Source organism: Balaenoptera physalus, assembly GCF_965194825.1.
Source record: "Balaenoptera physalus genome assembly, chromosome: 4".
NCBI lineage: Eukaryota > Metazoa > Chordata > Mammalia > Artiodactyla > Balaenopteridae > Balaenoptera > Balaenoptera physalus.
Window position 1 is genome coordinate 83046954 of NC_138891.1, and position 7729 is coordinate 83054682.

Below are 7729 nucleotides of genomic sequence, written 5' to 3' on the forward strand. Positions count from 1 at the left end.
CACATATACAAACACCACATACCACAGGGGAAAAAAAAATTAATTCTAAGCTCCAGGCATTGACGTGTCATCCATTGTTTCCAAATTGCCAAGACAATGATACTGTTTCAAACTTAAAATCATCTAATGAAAGCGTCTGCTGAGCTAATGTTGTTTAATAGAAGTTTATCATATTTATTTTACTATTCCTATAGTAAACTTCATCTTGTCAGTGCAATGTGGATGCTTGTCCTGAATCACCGCAACTGTAACTAAGGGGCAGAATTAGGTACTACACGGAATTAGGTATTGCCAGAGTGTTTATTAACAGGAGAATTATATTTGTGACAACATAAAGAAATATTTATATAAATAATTTCTAATGTATGGTACTAAATGGCGTAAGCACCTTACTCTAGAAAAATAAGTTAGAGAGGATAATTCCTGTCACTCTAAGTAGAGGAAAACTTACAGACTTCTACAGTGGTATAACTAAAAGGGACCTACAGTTAAAGACAGGGTGACTTTTCTCCCTGTCCCATTTTATGCCACAAGGAAGGTACTGATTTTTAGTGAAGAGCTGAAAAGCATCTTTGAAACGTTTGGTGTAATCTTTTATTCAACAAGTGAGAAATCCATGTCCCAATGAGGATAACTCAATTGCCCAAGGTTTCAGTTAATTAATGGCAAAACTAAGGCTCAAACTCAGTTCTTCAGACCCCTGATCCATAAGCCTTTCACTTCAACATTGACTTTTTTGGGACTTTCTTTTTTCTTCCTACACTGTCCTCCTTTAAGAGATTTTGTGAGAGTTAACGTTTATCTTCAAGTGTGCTGTTCTATCCAGCAGAGTAGGAACAATAGTAAAAAGTAATCTTGTGCCTTAATTAATTAATTAATTTTAATGAATTTATTTATTTATTTATTTATTTTTGTCTGCATTGGGTCTTCATTGCTGTGCGGGCTTTCTCTAGTTGCGGCGAGTGGGGGCTACTTTTCGTTGCAGTGTGCAGGCTTCTCATTGCGGTGGCTTCTCTTGTTGCAGAGCATGGGCTCTAGGCACACGGGCTTCAGTAGTTGTGGCTCACGGGCTCGAGTGCAGGCTCAGTAGTTGTGGCACACAGGCTTAGTTGCTCCCCAGCATTTGAGATCTTCCCGGACCAGGGCTCGAACCCATGTCCCCTGAATTGACAGACGGATTCTTAAACAGTGCACCACCAGGAAAGCCCTTGTGCCTTAATTTAAAGTTGCTTCATTAAAAGTATTCATTTCATTTAAAAACATACCACAAGTAATATGAATACAAATATGTTCTGAACTTAATAATGCAAAATTTCTGGCTTGTTATTTCTCCCACACTGAGAATATCATATAAATGTGGAAAACAAGCACCTTCAGCAGAATTTCTGAAATCTAATGATGCTCAGTAACTATGTCAATTAGCAAGAAAACATCTCTGAGTCCTTCCTTTGACCACTAGAAGCTCTTTTATGCTCAGATGCTACTGGCAAAAATATTCCTGGACACAGCAACTTTAAAGCATTTGAGCACCAATGCAATTTCACAGGAAGAAAGGTTAGAGCTGGGAGCACACCAGAGAACTAATTGCCAAGAGATCTGCCTTTATGTACACACTGTGGTAATTCATAGAGATACCATTTAAAAAGAGAAAATCAATTCTGTTCTATAGACACTGTGTCCTCTAGAGTAGGGGAGAGAATGAGGGGTTCTCATGCTCTGGGAATTTTCTGAAAGGCAAACTGTGGATGTGTTACTGGAAGTCATGTGGGCCGTCTGTTGTGAAGGAGAGGAGACCTATTCAAGATTTATAATTCAAAAACAGTATCATTCGTTTCCATAATGTGTTGTCAAACCCAAGTTCATGTGCCCGACGTAGAGGCAGATGAGGCCAAACAAACCAAAACACTGGAGTTCGGAGCAGAGAAAAGTTTATTGCAGGGCCAAGCAAGGAGAATCGGCATCTCATGCTCAAAAGAGCTGAACTCCCAGATGGGTTTCAGGGAAGTGTTTTTAAAGGCAAATTTTGGGGTAGGGCTGCAGGTATGTAACTTTCTTCTGATTGGTTGGTGGTGAGGTAACAGGGTGGTGTTCCAGGAATCTCAGTAAGCATCTCCTTCTGCTCCTGACCAATCAGGAGTCCATGTGCTTATGCACAGCATGAAGTTACCTTCCTCCACCTGGGTGGGAGCCTTCATTCCTATAGTAGGACTCAGAGATACATATCAGATTGTTATGTTTATCCTTTGAGGAGGAACCAGGGCCCTGCCCCATCACTGCACTATTGTTTCTTGACTGCCTTTCCTTTATTTCTGCATTCCCTCCCTCCCCTAGTTAGTAACGTTGAATCTGCCCTTTGGAACTCAGGGAAGGTCTAGGAGGCTGAAACCTTTTTCCTACAAACAAGAAACAGGGGATAAGGAAAGGCTGTTGTATCCAGAAGGGCCTCGCAGGATCCTGCTCAATTTCAAGTGGGCTTCCCAGTATGGTAAACAAAGTTTAGTTGTTTTTTTTTTAATTAAAATTTTTCTTTAAAATAATTTTTATATAATCGATATACAACAAACTGCAATTAAAGTCTACAGTTTGATAAAGTTTTGATATGTGTACACACCTGTGAAACCACAGCAGTCAAGTTAATGACCATATTCATTACGCCCAAATGTTTCCTCATGTCTCCTTATAATTCCCCTCTCCCTGCACTCTCTGCTTCCTCCTGTCTCTAGGCAACCACTGGTCTACTTTTTGTTCCTATAATCTGAATTTTCTAGAATTTTATATAAATGGAATCATACAGCATGTACTCTCTTTTGTCTGGCTTCTTTCACTCAATATAATTGCTTTGAGATTCATCTCTGTTTTTGAATATATCAAGAGTCCATTCCTTTTTATTGCTGAGTACTATTCTACTGTACAGATATACCACATATTGCTGATCCACTCATCTATTGATGGACATCTGGATTATTTCCAGTTTGGGGCTGTTACAAAGAAAGTTGATATGCTCATTCATGTATAAGTATTTGTGTGGACATATGCTTTTTTTTTTCTCCTGGGTAAATATCTAGGATAAAAATAGGTAGATCATGTAATAAGTTTATGTTTAACTTTAGACTTCTTTACCATAGGGAAAAGGGGTTGTACTGCTGGTTCAGCTGAAATAGCACCTTTCAGCAGCCTTTGTGTGGAAATGACTTGACTCAGAATGGAGGTACTCAGAGCCTTTTGTTCTTAGCTTCAGGTTCTATTTAGTTACAACTCCCATAAAATTGAAAAACAAAAACAAAAACTAACAGAGTTTCTCATAATCTGGGAAGCGAATATATGAGAAAATGATTTTTAAAAAAATTTTAGAAGGGTCCTGGGTATCCTAGGCTTCTCCTAGGGCCCTAGAGACCTCTTTTTCAGTGAAAATCACATAGGTGAAGGAGAAACTACACCTCACTCTCACGAAGCATGTGTGGAGCTTCCAGAATAAGTGACTTATATCAATAACTAGTTTTTCAAAAGTGTAATAACAGCCACCAATTTTTAAACCATGTATTTATATTATGGTAACTAATTCATATACTTGTGCATACTTCACGTAGTAATGTGAAATGTTAGTGTTTTTCACATAGGAGAACTTTTTCTTTTTTTATAAATTTATTTTATTTTTAGCTGTGTTGGGTCTTTGTTGCTGCGTGGGCTTTCTCTAGTTGCGGCAAGTGGGGGCTACTCTTCATTGCAGTGTGCGGGCTTCTCACTGCGGTGGCTTCTCTTGTTGCAGAGCTTGGGGTCTAGGTGCACGGGCTTTAGTAGTTGCGGCATGTGGGCTCAGTAGTTGTGGCGCACAGGCTTAGTTGCTCCGCAGCATGTGGGATCTTCCTGGACCAGGGCTCGAACCCGTGTCCCCTGCATTGGCAGGCAGATTCTTAACTACTGCACCACCAGGGAAGTCCACATAGGAGAACATTTCACATGCTTTTACTCATTTGATTTTCATAGAATCTTTGTCAAGGAATCAGAAAAAATAATAATTTTCCCCATTTTACAGTTGCAGAAAGTGTAGGACAGCCTGGCATAGTAGACAGAATTCCTAAGCTGGGGGTCAGGAAAGCAGGGCTGTAGTCATATGTGTTGTGTCTTTGTCATTCAGTTACTATCATTTAAGCCTTCTGGGTCTTAGTCTCCCTGATGAGGTAAAAAGTTTGGGTGGCATCAGTCTTCTCAAATTATGTGTGTAGTCAAATATGGTTGTGGAAAAGGGACTATTTAATTACCTTCTGGAGAGTCATAATATACATACCATATAAAAGGCTCTGAGAATCCTTATAGTAAGAGCCTTGTTTAACTTTGGGTCTTTAGCATTTCCCAAAGTGATTTACCCTAGAACTTTTTTTGCATATTAATCTTCTAGTAACTAACATCTCATGTAATTCTTCTAAAAGACACAATGAGAAACTCCAAAATAAATAATTTCTCAAATTCTTGGAAGCCCTAATATTCTCCCTGCTATGAAAGATGTTACTGCCCCACATTCACAGAGCAAAGTGTGGTGAAATGGAGATGAGAAGCTGGGTGTCCTAATTCCTTGTCCATTGCTGTTTTCATGGAACTAACAAGATGCATCAGATCTTTCCTTAGGGTGCTTCATCATGGCACACCCAAAGTGGCCGAGGGGCAAGTTCTCATGACAGCAAAGTTCCTTGGCCTAATTTTGACCAGGAATGAGTTTGCCAGCATTTATTATTTTTTCTTCCGCTTACATTTCCACTATAGGCAGTGCTTACCTGACTGAAGTTTTTGTAGCGAGTGCCAAGTTACGTACTTAAGGTTGTTAGAGGAATCTGCTTACACTTCCTGGTTGGTGGGGGGGTTAAACTGAAAACTTTATTTGGAAATAGCAAGGCTTATTTCACACGGACAAAATAAAACATGGGAATGTTGAATTGCTGGCCAATTTCTTTTTCAGTCTTTGTTTCAGGCCAACACTATGCCGCTCCCCAAATCAGCAGGTGGAGACGGTTTCTGTGAAGTCTGCTTCAGACCCCCTCATTTAGAAATTTTGGTGGCACCAGAAAACAGTATCTACAGAATCCCAAAGAACAAATGAGAGGAAATGATCCCCTCATTTCTCATCCCCTGTTCTGTCACTAAGGCAGCGGGATCCTTGTCTCATGCAGAGGTAGTCGCACAACTCTATTATAGAGGAAAAGCAGAAGTCAGTAATTTTCTCACTAGTGCTTCTAGTTTTACCTTTAGTTTCTCCAGGACAATAACAATAATGACATTCTGAACAATATGAAGATTGAGCTTTTTTCTAAATATCTGTATTATAGGATGAAACAGTGAAACCCTTTCAAGCCTCCAGATTTCAAGAAACGTGTTGCAAATCCATTAAATATATTTAAGCATATATGTAATGCTAGAAATACAGTTGGTCTTTATAGTACATTACTTTATACAAATTTTGAAGGAGAAAGAAAGATGAAAGACACAGGCGTGGGAAATGTGCAAATATGCAACTTGGATTGGTTTAAAAGCAAGTTGAAAGGGGTTGAAATCCAGCCACTAAGGTGATCAAACTAACCTACCAACTCTGCTGGCAAATTTAAATTCCTTCTTCCATTCTCCAACAAGGCTGCTGAGAGCCACATGTTGACTGATGTTGGAGCTGTGTAAGATTCAGAACTGGATTTTTAAGAACTCCACTGAGTCTCATGCTCTTACTCTCAATTTCTCTTTTCTAAAGATGTAGGGTGTATGCCCATTTATTTTCCAAATGAACTCTATCAGATTTTTAATAATAAGTGGCCTGAATAATAGGTATCATTTGGAATTCCTCACGAAAGGAAGCTGAATTCTTCCGCTGGCTGATTCTGATTTTGTTCACAATAATGGAAAGCAGGTAAAGTGTGAGAGTAGATTGAGAGAGGCAGGCTATTCTATGATCTCTTTTTAATACACTAGGCTATTTTCAACTATTAAACTTGCATGCATTTTATTTAATGTAAAATAAATAATAATACCTCTCCTTCCCTGACTCACTTTTTTCCATCTTAAAAAGATCGTGTTTCTGGTTGCCATGGTGATGATGCCACTCTTATATTTGTTTAAGTGAAACACTTTCATCTCACTGACTTGAATACAGGTACTAGAAAGGCCAGATGAAATAACTGACAGCATAGCCTGCTAGCTGGAATCAAGAACCCCTATTCTGTGGCCCACAGTCACCTTGATCAGAGAAATCATCCATAAGAGTAATGAAGGGGCACTTCACCTCTCACTGTGCAATTTATTTTATTTTGTCTTTCAATTGTATTTTATTTCATTATGTTTTAGAAGAGTAAGAAATAGTGTTAGGAGTAAATAGGCAATGTTTAAAACTGAACTTATGTGTAGATAAGTTTGCTCTTTGGATTAAAGGGCACCTTTGGAGATGAAAAGAGCAGGAAACCTTTAAGAGAAAGCCCCTTTTTGCTCATAAGAAGTGAAACAGGAAGGGCACCATTTATAGTAAAGGAGGGACTCCCTAAATTGTACCTAGGTTTGTAATTATGGCCAACCCACTGAAATTGGTTTTGAATTTGTGAATACCATGATGTCTTAGTTCAGAAAAATCAACACATTTCCAACTGCTACACAACTTAAGCGTTGCTGGCTGCGTACAACTCCAGCCTATGAACTCTAGCATGTAAAATCATAATGAGAATCACTTTTGATGAACTTTAGTTCACAAAGGTATTACTATCTCTCATTACCCAACCACATTTAACTCTAAAACATTATGTTATGAGAGTTAAGTGTTAGGGGATAGATCATGTTTGTATCTGTACTTTATTTCTCACCTCTGCTGCTACTAATGTCACTTTGGCAGAACAGCATAGAATTTAAAGAATGGCCTTTGGAATCAAATATACTGCAGTCCCAAACTCCACCACTTACTTTCTGTGTGAATGTGGGCAAATGAATTAACATTGCTGATCAAAATGAGAAGACTTATGGTATTAATTTGAAACATTGGGCTTAGCTGGACATTACAACAAATGTCTCTTTTGTAAAATGTCTTCTCAGTTTTAATGACAAAGGTGAACATGATCTTGGGCTTTGGTTAATTCAAAGCATGTACTTTCCCTTTAAAATTATTAGGGGCACTATCAGAGTTTAAGTGTTCATCTCAACAAATGTGGGGTGGTGGTAGTTTCATAGAACTGGCCTGGCAGTGATTAGAGTTGGCTATGCCATTAAAACTTGTATAAATTTGGAAAGGTCCTTCCATTTCTCTAAACTATAATGTTCCTATTAACCAAAGCAGGAAGTTAGGTAGATGATGTCCAAGATCTTTCACCTCTCTAAATTCTATGATTCTTCCTCTGTCACTCTTGGTGGCAGAATAACACAAGGGTTCCCCTTCTTAGCTTAAGAATCAGCTCAGCTTCAAATTCATTGAATCAAAGAATGAAATGGTGGTTTTTCCCAGGAGGGAAGGAATGGGAAACAGGGCATTACTAATCATTGGGGATAAGATCTCAGTTAGGCAAGATGAATAAGTTCTAGAGATTTGGATAACATTGTATAAACATTTGTATAACATTGGACTTAAGGGCAACAGCAGTGTACTGTACACTTAAAAATTTGTTAGGAATTAGATCTCATGTTACGTGTTCTTACACAATAAAATAAAATTAAAAGAAAATTAAGATCAAAAATATTTTTTAAAAGATTAAGAGTCAGCCCCACCTTAGAGAGC